At 40.5% G+C, this 17,099-nt stretch overlaps 1 long non-coding RNA gene across 1 annotated transcript in view; it reads left to right on the forward strand.

The window, feature by feature from the left end:
* The first annotated feature begins 10,438 nt into the window (after positions 1-10,438).
* LOC120439386 overlaps positions 10,439-17,099 on the forward strand; it is a 52,143-nt gene continuing 45,482 nt past the window's right edge. Inside the window, exons 1-2 of the long non-coding RNA XR_005612616.1 lie at positions 10,439-10,708; positions 16,255-16,342. This is a non-coding gene — a long non-coding RNA (uncharacterized LOC120439386). The remainder of the gene's footprint in view (positions 10,709-16,254; positions 16,343-17,099) is intronic.

Consider the following 17,099-nt stretch of genomic DNA (forward strand, 5'->3'; position numbering starts at 1 on the left):
GAAACCCCAAATAATCATGCAGTGATTTTCATCAATATTTTTCCAACTGCATGACAAAAAGACTCTTCCAGATAAAATCATGCTAATTTTATTATACAAATTTAGTATTTTAAAGTTCAAAAACAGTTCTATGTTGAGAATATCACACATTAGTGAAAGCAGGAGTAAACAGCAGATCTGCAGCACTGTGCATTGTCTGTTGTTTGTTGAGGTTTCTAACACAGTTGCTGCACTATAATTACACACAAACTAGAGAAAACCAAACTGATGGTGTAAATTGTCCCCACCATTATTTGCTTCAGTGCTGAACATTATGCCGAGGGCTTTTTTTTATGGTTCTCCAAATTCATCTATTAATTATTTATCTCAAAATTATATTTCCAGTAATAGGGGTATTTTGTTTGTGACCCTCTTTTCAGAGGGACCGAGAAAAAAAATCCAATAGGCTTTTAGGAAAAATATTTTCCCCCACTTTAACAGAGCAAGCAATCTCACTTTCTATACTGAAGCAAGGTTCTCAAAGCCCAGGAGTCCATCTTCAAACTGTGCTAATGGACAATTTAACCACCACTCTCCTTAGGCTCCCACTGCACCTTAAAAATGGAACCAATCCCCTTACCGCTAAACCCACTCCCACTTATCTATTTGGTTACCTAGAGATGATGTCACTCTATATCCGGGGAGCTTGTGCACAGCCATGTTCCTCTGTGTATGTGCATGTGCAAAGGAAGGCAGCCAAGGTCATTACTCATTGATAAGGCACCGATGAAGCACTCATGTTATCTTCTCTGCCTGGGGACTCCCCAGAGCAAGCTCTACAATTAGCCACCTTTCCCTTACTATTTATCCCAGTAACAACCACCCCAGCCCAAATACTGTAGCTGAGATGGCCAGAGAGTGAACGGATGATAGGCAACCCCCCCAGCACTGTTTAAGATGGGTGCTTATGAAATCCTTGGACATATCACTGCTCCCATATCACCTCAGAACACAGCAAATATGAACTGAAAATTGACGCATCCCATTTATGTTAACTGTTTGATAAACGCCGCAAATTGCAGGAACTGAATAAAACATAGGTACATCTGAATGAGTGCATCTTGACAAAATAATTGAAAATTCTGTCTGTTTTAAACACATGGGATGCATTACCTAATACACAAGAGATGTGTATTTCTTTGCATATTGGTTGCTGGCAGTGAGAGAAGCTGGGCCGTCTGTGAGCAAGGAAGTTATTACTTAACTAAATAATCTGTTCAATTTTACTTGTAATTTTAAAACCCCATTACCATTCATTTACCCCCCTGGCCACAGTTTGCTTAAAATTACATTTTCTTCCTCTTTTCAATCAAAAGAATACACCAGAATATCTCCCATGCTCACATCCTAAATGGCAATATTCACGAGTAGGCTAACCCGTGGAAAGAGAACAAGTAATTAGCGTGACTGCAAGATAAACTCACTATAATATAAACCTATAAACAAAATCATCCTTTTGGTCATTCTATCTGTTAACGCCAAGCAAAATTATTACAATTCACTATATTTTTTAAATCAGATTTGTATGAATAATTACTCACATCATAATAAAAACAGGATGGCAAACTTCTTGCAAAAGACTTTTTGTTTTGGTTTTTTTGTTTTTTGTTTTTTTGTTTTCAGCAACCAATTGCAAGTAACAAAACCTTTGGATACCAAACATGTAACACCCTCAACCTCTTTCAATCATGAAGTGATTCAAGCTTGTCACCAAAAATCTGACTTGGATTTACTGCAGTCACTCTCAGACTGGTTGGAGAGGGTTTGTAAATGATTGCCGTCTACTATATTAACAAACACAGGTTGTCAACATGTTGCAGTCTGCGTATTGTTTGATTCAAACATCATAGTATTGATACCAATGCTAGTATTGGTATCAGATTGATATTATCAAAGTAGGTTAGATACTTTATTTCTATCCTCTAAGTTCAGTATGTAGTCCACTGAATTGTGTCAAATGGAAATAAGAAATATACTTCAAACACGGAATATGAAAAATCTCTGAACATTTTTGTGTTGACTGTCATTTCTGCTAAAGCGCATTTAAACAACAGAAGTTTAGATTCCAGGTCTTCAAACAGCCCAGTTTCAAAAAGGTGAGTTTTGTTGTTAACGAATTATTGCGGAAATTATAACTCAGAGTGATTTAGTGGTCTTTAAAATGTCTTCGGAATTAGCAAACTGATGATGATTCTTTAAAGGTTAAAAAAATCGGTATTGGTATCTTCTCAATACTGGGCTTGTATTTACTTTACTGGAATGATACCAAAATTGGAAGTAGTGTACAGTCTACTGTGTAACTCATCTGCAACTCACCTTTTTGTAACAGGAGATAACTCATTTGGTTGGCATAGAGTTTTAAGCTGACTTTACTATACAGAAACAGGCTGCAGAGAGACTGTGTCACATCACTGTCGTGCAGCAACTCTTTGCTGATGAATTTCTGAAGTTCTGCTTCAGATCTATGTTATTAGGTTATTGCTGGACTGACTGCGAGTAGATAATGGGGATTTCTCTGTGTGCTGACAGCAACAAATGGCAACAGACTGTGATTTTCACTTATTTATCACACTCAAATTGCATGTAATTGCCAACTTGACTGACGCCATCTTATTGCCGTTTATCGAGTGGTCGCAGATCCGCTTCACGTCTTTGAAGCAACTATTCGAAACGCAATGAGGTCACAAGTTCATTGCACACGCTTGCAGTAATTGCAGCTACGGTTTCCCCCAGTGTGACTGTAGCATAACATTAAATCACCGATGAATTTGATTGTTGAAGTTTAATTTTGGTGAACTTTGATGAATCTGTGAAGTTGATAGCTGCAGACCAACATGTACTGACCCCGAGGCAATAACAAAAATTAGAAAGAGTCTAAAATCTAATAAGGTCATATTAGCTGTGTAAGAGCACAAGTAACAATGCCGGTAAAACATCCAGCACTACCTATAGTATTTTCATTACTGGGCAAAGGAGTTTTCTTGTGTAGCCACCTTCTGTACTTATTGGGATAGTTTTAAAGGGCAATGCTGGTGTAAAGCACATCATACAAAGAATACAATAAGAGTGGATATTTAAATTTTAATATAGCATTAAGTTAAATAAGAAATCTGTGTTACAGAGAAAGAATATGTGCATGTCATTGAACTACATAAATCAAAGGACAACCCTGAGAGTGTAAAAGCTTTGTCCAAATTAAATATGTTATGTATTATGTAAAGCAAACATCAGCTGTTTGGCAGCAGTAACCATTTTCCTTCTCAGTGCAAAATGTGTGCGTTCTTTTAAGTTCTCTGAAATGTAGAGTTTTACTCGTATCAGTCACCCAGTGGGAGCGATCTCATCCCGACATGCTACAAATTGCTAACATATTGTCAAGGAAATGTAGTAAAATGTCCTGCTTTCTGAGGAGCAAGGCCTCGCGTTGGAAATCTGTGTGCGAATGCATAGCAGGGTAGCTGTGTGTCTGCCTTGACACAGTCTTCAGGTATTCGTTTCCTTCCTGCAGTGCAAAGTATATGCCTCAAAAGTGGAAACAATTCTGGTGCAGGCAGGGAAAGAACTGATATATAATGAAGTGTTTCACTGCATGCTCTGTATGCAGTGAAACTTTAGAGGAAAACAGCAGCAAACACCACCAGTAATTGGCTTTGAAAATTCAGTCTGCAATTTAGAGGCCATGCTTGTGAAAAAGATTCATATGATTTATGTAAATCTGTCTCATAAATGCAAGAATATCATCAAGGATATAACCAGTCTAGACGCATTGGAGGGACATCATTCAGGGTGAAAATGCAGTCTACCCAGTTTTAACAGACCTAATGCTCTTTGACTGAGATCATGCTAATACCAATACAATGGCATACAGCCTCCAGACCACTTTTTTTTCGCTGATGCCTTTTGAGGTTCTTGCAATAACAGTTTTTACATTTGGCTTTTTCAGCCTGATGATTTTCCATCTTTCCATCCATCTTTTTCTGCCTATCCAATTCAGGGTTGTGCGGGGGCTGGAGCATTTCCAGCAGCCATAGGGCGAGAGTGGGGGTACACCCTGGACAGATTGTCAGTCTGTCTTAGCACTAATACAGAGAGACAGACAACCATTCACGCTCACATTCACACCTATGGGCAATTTGGAATCACCAATCAGCCAAACCCCACTAACTGCATGTCTTTGGATTGTGGGAGGAAGCCGAAGTAGCGGGAAAGACTCCGCAAATACACCGGGAGAACATGCAAACTCCACACAGACCGACCTTCTTGCTGTGAGGCAACAATGCTAACCACTGTTAGCATTGTTGCCTCGCTAAGCAGCTGGTTTAATTTCTCTTTGTGATATTTGATTTTTTTTCGTTATGTATAAAGTTTCTGTCTCAAGCTCACTTTCCTTCCTCCTGAAGCCATTCAGCATCCCTGATAGCTATTTAATGATACATCTATTGCTTCCAAATCACTGACTTAAACTTCACAGTGAATTTTTATTATATTTAAATTTTTATAGACTCTGACTTTACACCAGCAAATGTGTTTTGCAGGTCTTGGTGGCCTCGCTCTCTCTCACTTGATCCGCTTTCTTTCCTTAATCAGAGTAAAACGTCTCCTTTCTTTATTATTTCAAGACACGCACTGAGCCAATTACCTAATCATTATGGCAAGGCAGGTGGTGCACTAATACAAGATAATAACACACCTTGGGCATTCAGAGCCATCGTGCAGCTCAGGGCTTTTCGGAAACATTGCACAGTTCTGCGCAGCCCTAATTGGGTTGTGGAACATGGGGAGGAATAGGGAACACAGAAAATGATCATGGAAAGGAAAAGCTGTTAAAACTTTTTCACCTTCATTTTATTGGGGGAATTAAATGGCCATTAGTCGTTAAAAAAAAGGAAAAAGAAAAAATACAGTTGTTGATGAAAGCTTATAATCCCCTGTTTGCAGACACTGTGATAAAAGGGGAGGTGTGAGCGTAATGTTAGATTTACACCTCTTTATTTGTTTTCCTAGATAAAAAAAAACGTAACAATTAACCACCTCTAATCATTTCTAATTGATCTCTGATGGCAAAAAAAGCTATTTCTATCATTTTCTTCAGCGCACACATGTTAAGGCTGATGTTTCACATGGAAGTGGAAGACGCCACAAAGAGCAGAAGACGGAGGTTTTGCAATCTGCATGAGCAAAAATGTGAAGTATATAAACGCATGGGTTTATGGCATATGCAGTAGGATTTATTTCCATTTCTAATCCAAAGGGAGATAGAATGGGGGAAAAGATTGCTACCAAATCAATCAAATGCATTTATTAAATAGTTCCATACATGCAAATTGTAACCTCGGGTCCATCAAGATAGACGGGACTCTTCCACGATAGCTGTGGCGATGAACACAACCCTGGAAATGCGTGTATCTTTCCAGAAACCCCAATGTACCGGCTGCACATGTTTTCCTGTGTCCTATTTTCTGACTGTCAGTCGATAAATACATCCCCTGAATGCAGGATGAGGGAAGAGCGAACGCTGTCTCACACTGCATGCACCTGGAAACCGAATGGAAAAACAGATTTAGAATGGAGAATTTGGCCTGAAAATGGACATTTTCGATCTCCGGAATGAAACGTACGCAGCTTCCCCCGCTGAGCTGGACCAACACCGAGGGCAGCTTCTTTCTTTCTGTAAAAAAAAAATTCATATTCACGAGCAGCTTTGGGATGCTCAGTCCTTGCTATTGTTACTGGAAGGACTTTAAGTTCTGATGATCAGCGCAAGGTGACATTTGAGACTCCGCTATCAAAACACGAATCATGCGTGCTTATCTCAAAAATAACATTTGACAAGTGAGGGATCCAGGGGCGAGCATTCGCTGGCTGCCGGTGGGAGTGCTCGTGTCACGGTGAATGTGCTTTACCATGAAAGCAAACTGCCAGTCAAGAGTGTCAGAAGTAGTTTACTTCCATTAAAGCCTCCCTCTGCCCGAGTCACATATCTGATATTCATAGAAACAACATTTAACACACCCTTTCACCAAGATGTGGCGTCTTTCTTCCCTTCATCGTGATAGCACCTCCGTAGGGCAAGATGCTGTGTTTCTGCCCCTGTTTTTGACTGACATGGTGGTTATGAGCAATGATAGCTGCCAGGGCTCCGGGGGAGCGTCTAAATGAACTGACACTGGCAGCGTGAAGACACCTTGCGCCAAATCCACTGACAACATTATTATACTAAAGGACTTAATACAGGATGATGAGGCCGGAAGAATCAATGTGATTGATGCGCAGCACTCGTAATTTCTCACGTTTTATTTACGACGCTTGCTCAGAGGGCTTGTTGTGAACGTTGCCACTTGGAAGAGGTGGTGTCGCTGAATTATGCTGGCCGCTTATGCACTTTCAGCTTCGCCGTACACAGAGGAAATTAGAGCTATACAGGAAGTAAAGCACAATGCCCGGCACCAGTTTGTAGTCATTTAGGGAAATGTCACTCCTGAGCAGCCTAAAGCCAGCAGCACAAGCAAACATGGCAGTTGGGCTGGTTGTCTGTGCCAGGACAAGCCGGTGTACTCCTAGTGCCAGTCTCAAGCCTGGATAAATGGGAAAGGTTGTCTCAGAAAGGGCATTTGATGCAAAAACCAATTCAGGAGGAGATTTCCATGCAGGGAACGGTGCAAATCTGCTCTTGCATGAAGACAAAGGAGGAGGAAAGAGGGGAAGGTGTGTTCAAGGCCACAGAGAAGATTCATGGATGTAGTGTAGGAGGACATGCAGAGGGTTGGTGTGACAGAAGAAGATGCAAGGGATAGGGTGAGATGGAGGCAGATGATCCTCCGCGCTGACCCCTGAAGGGAGCAGCCGAAAGAAGGAGATTCCAATCCATCCACTGGCTGAAGCCTATGCCTGCTGACACTGGATGACAGGCGGGGGACACCCTGTAAAGGTCGCCAGTTCATCACAGGGCTATAACACAGACAGACAACCACACACCCTCGCATTTACAAGGCCAATTAAGAAACACCAGTTTAGATAACAAGCATGTCTTTAGGCTGTGGGGGGAAACTGGGGGACGCGCAGGAAGTCCTGAGCCGACCAGGAGGTTTGAACCAAGGAGAGACACCACCTTCCAAAAAAACCCCAAAATATTGGATTGGCAGCTTTTCAGCACAGTCTTGCTAACATCAGACAAACAGCAGTGATCACATATCTTAACTTTAGCTTTCACGCTGGGAAACACAAAACTGTTATAAAATGCTTTATTTAAAAAACAAACCTACAAATGCTATAGTGGAATGATGAAACAGTTGTACAACATTTCCCGTTGATGTCAATCTAGGAAGCTGGAAATTTTAATTAATACCAAATTCCTTTTCTGTTATGTTTTCCCCTACTCTAGCCAAACATCTGTGTACAATGAAGCAGGGCCACACAACAGTGCCCACGTTTTTGTCTGCCATATGTGCCGGCCAACTGTTGCTTTGTGTAAAATCTACAGCGAGAGGTAATGAAACATGCTGTTTTTGTAAAACAAAGCTGCGCGCCTCGCCGGTAGTACCCTTGTTGTTTTAAGCGTTATTTTATCAGCGTTATTTTGTTTATCATTCAGCTGCTTTAAGCAAACAAAAGAGTGTAGTCTTGTCTCATTAAAGCAGAAGCAACACATTTAAGAAGTTGCCAAAAACACATGAGCGCAGAATCTTATTTTAAGGGTATTTTAATCTTTGAGGAAGGAAGTAGGAAGTTAAAAAAAAAGGGAAAAAAGGAGGAGAGAATTCTAGCGGGTAATCACAAGATATTTGCTCATTTAAAAGGGTGCTCCAGGGCTACAGCCCATCATCATCCCTGTGGCTACTCATAGGAGATAAAGAAAGAAAGAGCTGAAGGATAGCTGCTTGTAAGGTAAGTGGAAGGGTTGCTGTTTATGGGGTAGAGTGAACACCCCATAAGCAGCTTCATGAGGAAACATTACACCAATGCCTCAGAGAGAAGTCTCCATTCAATGGAACAATCCTGTAAATGCGTGGTAACGAGTTTACTTATTAGCAAACCATGACCTCCCTCTACTCGGTGCACAGAAACGTGCCATGAAATCCATCAACAAAAGTCAGTAATTCGGACTGAGAATTAAGAAATGATCGAGTTGTTCAGGTGCGTCGATTAGACGGTGCCAAGAATAGTTTTGTGCAGGCTTTAATGAGAGAAAACACGATTGATTTATTGACTCGTAATGAATGAGTATACAGGATCATGAAAAGATTCTCTGAAATTCCCAAAGTGTTCTCATACAGGATGAAAAGGGTTCCCCGTACCCATCAGAACACATACATGATGGGTACACATGGAGTCAGATCCGTGAATATTTGTCCAATAGCTGAGCTTTTGTAGTTTTGCCTCTGTACACCATCCCAGTGGATTCTAACTGAAACAAGATGGGACTGAAGTGCACACTTCAAGGGATTTAACAGAGCTGTTTCTCTCCTTCTCCATACTTCTCTCTTCACATCATTTTAGTAAAAGTACACCTTGGTTACATCTGTCCAAAGATTGTTTTTCAGAGCTAAGAGCTCTGTTAGATGTTTTCTGGCAAAGCCTAATCTCGCCTTGTTAGTCTTCGAGTATAACCAGTGGTTTGCATCTTGCAGACCCACTATATTTACTTGAGAGTGTTCTTGACTTGGTTAGATGATGTGAAGGGAGTTTTCTTATCCAAGGAAAGAATTCATGATCATCCATTTTAATGAAGCTTATGCGTAAGTTCAATAAGGAAGATCTGTAATCATTCATCTGCCTGCTTTCATGGGTGTTTGGCTGCTAGTCTGCTCTTTACTTCGCTACCACTTTCCTTACGCTGTTAAAGTGAATATTATAATAATTAAACTAGTTCAGTTATCTTCTTGCCCGCCTTCTTTCAGTCTCCACTCTGCGTGGTTTAAATCTCAGTGCTCCGGCATTCTCCCTTTCAGACTCTCATTCGTGCAGCCCACCTCGTCCCCATCTCCAGTTTTTTTCAGTCTAACGATGGTCTCCTTCACTTGCACCGACATCTCTTTGGACCTCAGATTCAGAGTTCTGCAAAATGCAACGTTCAACTCTTGGAGTCAAGTCCGGATCTTTTATCTGCTTACTCTGTCATGAAATAACAAGGGAACAGGTCTCACCTGGCCATGAAACTGCTTGTCAGTCAATTGTGCGATTCCTTTTGAGGCCCTTGAATTAAAGCTGAAAGTTCACTTCAATCACATAGTTTGATCATTTGATTTAAAATCCACTGTGGTGCTATAACAAGGCAAAAAGTTACTTATACTTATGAACCTAACTTTAATTATAACTAACTGTAACTCTAATAGTGATCACTGTTTGATCAGTTAAGTTCTGTTTACGGGTCCATTTGTTTCTGTCTTTATTTAGTAGTTCAAAAAAATCATCCAGTCTCCCTCTAGATTATTTTTCTCTCACTTTTCTATTTCCCCCTTTTTTCATATACAGAAACCGTCCTGTAAAAAACTGACCACCTGTTCCTCTCAGCCGCCTCAATTTACCACACCATATGTTTAGCTGGAGCTACTGAAGAAAATAAACATATAGCTCATAAATAACGCAGTGAATTAATACTGTCTTTTCCAACCCAAACGCTTTAGTCGTTTGCTCTGCATCCATATCTAATCTGAGACATTAGTCATGGTTAAAGTGATCAAACGGGAAAACAGGCTCCACTTCCTGTGATGGTTTTGGGTGATTTCTGGTTGGGCTTCTTCAGAGCTTCGCTATGCCCCACGACATTATTGGTGTCTTTTTTTTTCTTTTAATCTTGCCACGTTTGTTGGTCATGCCAAATTTACATGAAGACTAGAATCTCCATTAATAATCAGAACATTTTTTTAATGTGGGGAACTTTGAACAGACACTAATACTGATGTAAGTATGCGCAGTCTTTGTGAATAAATGGAGAGTTTCTCTTCTGATGGCTAGAAATTAATCAAATTAAATGGGGGGAAAAGTGCTTTAATATTACTGAACATTCTGGAAAAAAAACTGGCGTCATGGTAAAGACTGGAGTGCGCTCCCCTCTGATAGACACAAGCTGTGCTGTTGTCTTGACTAAAATTAAAAAAATACCACAAGTTTCCAAAGTTTGATAAATTATGCAAGTATCAGTAGGACGTTAATAGTATGCTGATGAGATGCTTTACTTCATTAAGATGTGCATGGTGTTGTAAAAAAAAACCAACATAGATGGTGCCTGTCACGGTCCGTGTGAGCAGCTGGGTGTGGCCTGTGTGAATCCCTGCCTCCTGTACCCACCTTGGGGCGGGCCTACCATCCTCTCACCTGGGCAGCACACCTGGAGTTAATTCTGGGCAATCAATGGAGAGCATTAATGGCCAGCTTCACTGCTGCCTTGCCGCTAGTTTGTCAGCTCCCCTAAGTTGGTAACAGACTCAAACTCTAGCTCAAGAGCCAAGTTCGTTCTATGCTTACCTTGTCATCTTCTCCCGTAGCTCTATTGGCCCGCTACACCATGACATCATCACTAAGGTTCACCTTCTGGACTCTGGACACAAACCCTCTCAGGATTCTCAGCAACACTCCTAGGAGCATCATCAACCTGTTGATGTCGATCTAGGAGGCTGGTTTACTTGGATCTCTGCCTCTCACCTCCGAGTCTCAGCCCCCTCCTACCCAAGTAAGCCACTCCATTCCAGTAATCACTCTAACCCGTGGCCCAACCAGCGCACCCACTAATTCCTTTTCTCTCTCTATCCCTCTAGTGTGCTCTGCGAGTACCACACCACCGGTCTCTGTTTAAGAGAATGTGCCTCCAACTACCATGCTAGGATTCTTTGCCTTGTAGTGTATTGTGTATTAAGCCAAGTTTCTAGGTTTCGTTTTGCCCCCACACTAGCGTTCCCCCCACCCAACACTATGTTGTATATCACGCCATGCTAAGTTCCTAGGTTTTGTGTCTCCTTGTTTTCCCTGAGCCATTGTAAATAAAAGCTATTTTAGCTCAGTTATTCTGCCTCTGCACTTCATCCCGCACTTGAGTCCAGTTCTGGTACAGGCTCCTGGCCCCCTTCAAACACAGGTGCCCATTCAATCTATGCCTGACACTAGCCAGACTTCTGAGCTTAGTTGTTTTTATTTTTTTATATATAAAGAATAAATATATGTAAACTATAAACATATAAGGAAATTTTCCTTAGTATTTACTTTTTGCAAGTTAGATGGTCAGACAAGAAAAGATGAAATTAGGTTGTGAAGAAGCCACGCTGGTGCACAACACCCAGACGCTACAGAGCATATAATATGGTACAGGCTAAGGTTGCTTCACAAATGACCAGAAACTGTACTAAACAAATGGACACTGTGACCTGTAATGTCCCCAAATGAATTTAGACATAAAATAGGTCTCAGAGTAGAAGAAATACACCCTGTGGCAAACGTCCTTTTATATAAACGGTTCATTCAAAGGCTAATATCACCTTGTACTTTTACTGTATTTTGTTGCTTTGTGGCGTCCCGGGGAAATTTTGACCTATAAAGGGGAAAAAAGATGATTAGGATGTGATGTAGGGTAGAAATTGCGAGATCACTACGGATTTCTATCCCAGCCACAGTGTGTTTGACACACGCATTCATTTAAGGATAATGATTAAATGTGAATTTGCATAAAAGCAAAGCGTTTAGAAATCAACACATCAGGACGGTTCCACCAGAAAAAAGTAAAAAGTATTACTAGTCAGATTTAAATTTTTTATACGCATCTCCAGAAAAATAACCCGACTGTGTGAAGAATAAAAACATTTTTAAACTGTATTTAAAAATAAAAACTGCGACTGTATTGTAGCTTTAAACCTACATTCTATCTGATGGCCAGCAGGGGGAGACTCTTCTGGCTGCAAAACAAAAGTCCATCATGGATAACTGTAAAGTCTATGAGAAACCCGCCCTGCTTCTTACTTGACTGAGGACATGATTAAACATTATTTTGATGCGTTTATGGTCTCAGTCGTCAGTCTCAAGTCATGGCGAAATCGACATGAAGGTATTTTTCTAAATTCCACCTACAAAACATGCACATGAGTTGGTGGACCAATTACCTTGTTAGAGATCTGTCTCTGTAGGATCATATTTTGTCTTCATAACATCACAGTTAAAGCCTCTAAATACAACTTAAATTAGAAAAATAACACTTTAATGGAACATTTATAAAAGCAATACTTTTAATAATGCAGATTTTCTAATGTAGGTGTAGCATAAATTATCAACAAAATAACTGCTGTTATTTCCACATAAAGACACTTTTGTTTGTACCCGTATATGCAACACTTTAAGGTTAAAGACTTTCTTCCATAGGGAGTGGTAGTGCACAGGACCACTAAAGGCACAACAATGCACATGGAAACAGTCTTGCCCACGAGAATTTGAATAATGCTCTTGCGTGCATGGCTTTAAAAATTTGTCCATCTGTGAAGAAATAACAAGGTCATCTCGCTCAAGAATATTTGCCCTCCTCGTTGAGACAATCATGACTGCGAGGCACTGTAAAAAGAAAATGTGAATTGCTTACTAGAGCAACTACAGAGAAGAAAAAGGGCTTGACAGCATCAGCACATTTTTTGCACCGTGCTGCTATCTCATATCAGGCGCCCATCAGATGATTTTGATATTGTAGATTTCTTTATTAAATAAACATGGTGTGGAAAAGGCGAGCGGGCCAGGATTTCAGGAACAGGCACAGATTTGATCACACACTCAAGGAAAAGCTAAAAAGGCAAACCAGATTGGAAAACCAAGACAAAATAATTGGACTTGTGTCGGTAACCTGAGCGGACACGGACCCATTTATCTCCCTGTCTGAAGCAAGGGAGCAAAATTTCAAGCTCAGAAAGGTCACGGTAAAGAAGTGACTTTAAAAAAAAAGAAAAGAAGTCCTTTACCAGAACATTTTCTTGTTTTTCTGTGCCTTTTGCTAGAACTGCTATGTTTTTGTTTTATTTATGCTTTCTCTTATAAATTACAGGACGTCCTTCATTTTGATCCCCGCTGTAAGACGTCACACTCTTTAGCTGCAAACTCTATTTGTATATATTCTACATAAAGCACTGCATGAACAGTACTAACATACTCATTACAATACTAACACCACCTCCACTGCCATCTTGCTCAGAATTTGTTTCTGGCCTTTCCTGCTGTATTTAAAAGGCCAAACTTCTCTGCTGCTTTTTGATGTTCCATTAAAACAAATGGCAACACTTCACAGGTGACAATCTGAAAACACTTTATTATTACAAGCATGTTTGATTTGACAGACCATAACAAGTAATCCTTCTTATAAGCTGACTTTAGTCTGTGATCAGTGCAGCTATAGGTGGATTAACCAGAGGACAAAGGGGACACATGTGCCCTGCAGCCAGTGGATCCCTTCGCTTCTTTTAAATTAATGTTTGCAGTACTTGGTTAAATGACCTGAAAATGTAGTTGTTAAAAGTATAGCATGACTATAAAACTGAATGTTTCATGTTAGGTCATTAAATCATGACCCCACCCCACTCTCTGTTATTTTACCATTTATAGAAGTTTCATTTTGTATTGACTAATCGATAATTAACACTTACTCGGTTGTATTTAGCTGCATGTGTGAGTATAATTAAGTAGTAGTTTCACTGCAGATATTTACATGCACAAAATGAACACTGCAAACAGCGGTCATAGGTTAGCGAGATATTCACCATCTATTCATCTCTCCCCATGTTTGGTGTTATGTTGCTATGACAGCCAAGAGGGATTTGATTCTGTTTCAAATGAAGAAGAGAACAAAGAGAATTTGTGTATATCAGGCAAATACAACTGAGTTTGTAACTTGTGTTTATTACACAATTCATGTACGTGAAACTTCAAATCTTGCACTTGGATGTATGTGAGAGAGAGAAAGCTGTATGTTGTTAAATGCAACTTTTCAATTACAGAGCCCTTCTTGCACACACATTAGAGTTATTCTCTCACTTTGCTGCTTCTAAAATCTATCCCAGGCGATGTGAGGAGTCTGCACCCTCTGAAATCTCCTGTGGAAGAAGAAGAACATTTTTACCCATCATATACAGATAAGACTATTTAATGTCTTCTGTTAACCACTGAAAGGCGAACAGTCCACTTTGCAAATGTTTAGGATGGTTGAAATAAGCTGAGGGTAACACAGAGACATCTGAACTTGAAGGTTATTGGATCAGAACAACCGAGTGAGACTTTAGCAAACCGATCAGTGAGTTGAAAGAAGTTTTCTTCAGAACCACGTAAATATTGCACCGTACATGGCAGATAATCCAACTCAAGCAGTAATTTCCAATGTAAAGTGCCTTGTATTATTGAATGGACAAAACCCTTATTGTGTTAGGGGAGTGCTTACTTGTGAATGTTGCATTTGTGTGTGTGTGTACGGTGTAGTAGCATAGCGGTCCCCAACCTTTTATGTCCGACAATATTTTTACGGACCGGGCTTTAAGGTGTCGCGGATAAATACAACAAAATAAAACCAGTACCGGTACCAAAAAAAGAAGATTTATTCATAACACACAGGAAAACACCAAGGGCATAAAATAAATAAAAACGATTAAAAAAATAATGCTAAAAACCAATAAAAACCCTGAAAACCCTAAATTTCACAGCCGAGCCTCAACTCTCGCGGCCCGGCACCAAACGACTCACAGACCGGTACCAGTCTGTGGCCCTGGGGTTGGGGACCGCTGTAGTAGCATACACTAAACAAGAAACGCTCAGGATTCATCAGGATTTAGACATTTCAGACGAAACCACCAATACTAAGAATTCTTCACTCACCCAGTGTTGCCAACTTAGCGACTTTGTCGCTATATTTAGCGAGTTTTCAGACCCCCTAGCGACTTTTTTTCTATAAAAAGTCGCTAAAAAAAGACGTGAAAGCGCGTATCGCTTTTACTCTCAACAAGCAGCGGGTGCTGTAACGCAGTCAGTTCTTCTTTTAATCTTTTACTCTTATGCTGTTTTGTGGATCACAAGGTTTAAAACTACTTATAAACACACACAAACACAAAGTAACTCCACCAGAGTGCCTATTTCGGGTCACTTTTGCCGGTCCAAGCCCGGGTAAAGGAGCAGGGTTGGAATTGTGACATTAAAAAAACAATAATTGCTAAAAGAAATTTAATTTGTAGTTCTAAATAAATTCTAAATGCATGTAGGACGTTTTTACTCACTTTAGGTCTCTTCCACGATGTTATTTCTCTCTCAACAACATAGGTTACAATTACATTAGCGTGACCAATTATGCAAATTAGGTGATGACGTCATTTAGCGACTTCTAGCGACTTTTAGGACAGCCAATAGCGATTTTCCTTACTGAGGAGTTGGCAACACTGCACTCACCCAAACTGTCACGTTCACGGTGCATGACCTGTGTTTCTTTAGCCTGCGCCTCTTGTCGGACATGGAACTATTCATTATTATCATGGCTATGTAATATTCTCTTTCTAATATTGTAGAGTCTTTACTTTAGAATACAAAGTGTCTTGAGATGACTGTTGTTGAGTGGAACTATAAATAAAATTGAGCTGAATTAAATTGTTGGTGGGTTTTCCGCTAAATGCTGTTAAAACGAAAACATCAAGAAACAAATGGAGTGGAGGAGAAAAAACAGTCATTTTTCCTGTTAGTAATCAGGCTATTAGGAGCTAATGTTGACGTTTTGCTTCTGGGATGATATGGAAATATTTTTCTCCCTTTATGGTTATTTTTATTTTTTTGTTGTGCAATGATTAAAACCTGCTCATTTTGTCAACCTTATGTTAGCATTAAGAAAAATTCAGGGCCTTACCAAAATCAATAATCCTCTTCCACTGGGGATTATGAACCAAACGTTAGCCGTGCCCAGTTTTTAAAACCAAGCAACACTTGAAATGAAGAATATAAATGAAGACGAACCTGAAGTGTATAAAGATTATCTTAACATTGTAGGAACATCCTATAAATATGTGGACGGCATTTTAAAAGACTTTCATCAAAAATAAAATGGTTAATAGTGTCCGTTTTAGCATTAGTAGTATAAGATAACAGACCCAAAGACACTGTTTTTCCAGGGGTTTTTTTTTACTGACCTCTTGTTTGCCCACAAGAGGTGGCATTAGAGCTCAGACATCCCTTGGAGCTGGTGTTTTGATGTGGCTCATTCTTTTTTTGTTGCTGTTGTTGTTTCAGAGACCTTGGCGAAATGTTGATTGAGCTTTTGTGGACCAGATAGCCTTGGAGTGGCGGGGAAAAAAAGAAGAAGTGAAGGACTTGTCTGGTAAGTAATGTGATCTACACTCGTCCGCGCACACATTACGTCCTGTACAGCAAGATTACCCCAAACAGCAAGTTACAAGCATCAAAAGAGAGACAGCTTGGAGGGAAAAGGGCTGGGAGGAAAACAGAGACGAGGAAAGAGAGGAGGGACAGAGGGAGACGAGAGGCAGAAAGGGAGAGAGAGTAAGTGGAAGCTGCACACCAAGCTTTGTAAAGCATCGGGGATGAAACATCGCTTCCCTCATAAGATGATTATGTTGTTAAATGAGATATGGCAATACTCTTGTAAGCGCTTAATCCAAGGATCTCCAGCTGCCATGCAAATGTAGCAGATGTCAGCAGGATGACACAAAGCCGAGGAATGAGCAACCAAAATTCAGCTCATCCCCACCACCTCACCCCCTCCCCATCCCCGTCTTCCTCCTCCTCCTCCCCCTCACCCTGCCACTGTATTATTTTACAGGAAGACTTGTGGCTGCTGGAGCGCACCGTAGACTCGTAATTCTGTTCGCATATGCAGGGCGAGCCGTGGCAAAGCACGCAGCTGGTCGTAAAAGCCACCGCATGCAAAACAGTTTTCTGTTCTGCAAGAAAAAAACAAAAGGAAACTCCAAGCAGTAGCCAAGTTTTGGAGGCCTTTTCTGAAGTTGCCTTAACTTGGTAGCTCTCGGATGTTTGGACCAGCTTCTGAGAAGCTCTTTCCTTCTGAAGATTTGAGGCTTTGCTCTACTTTCATGCGGCTCTCTCGGCATTCCCAG

This window comes from Oreochromis aureus, linkage group 3, assembly GCF_013358895.1.
Source record: "Oreochromis aureus strain Israel breed Guangdong linkage group 3, ZZ_aureus, whole genome shotgun sequence".
NCBI classification, from domain to species: domain Eukaryota; kingdom Metazoa; phylum Chordata; class Actinopteri; order Cichliformes; family Cichlidae; genus Oreochromis; species Oreochromis aureus.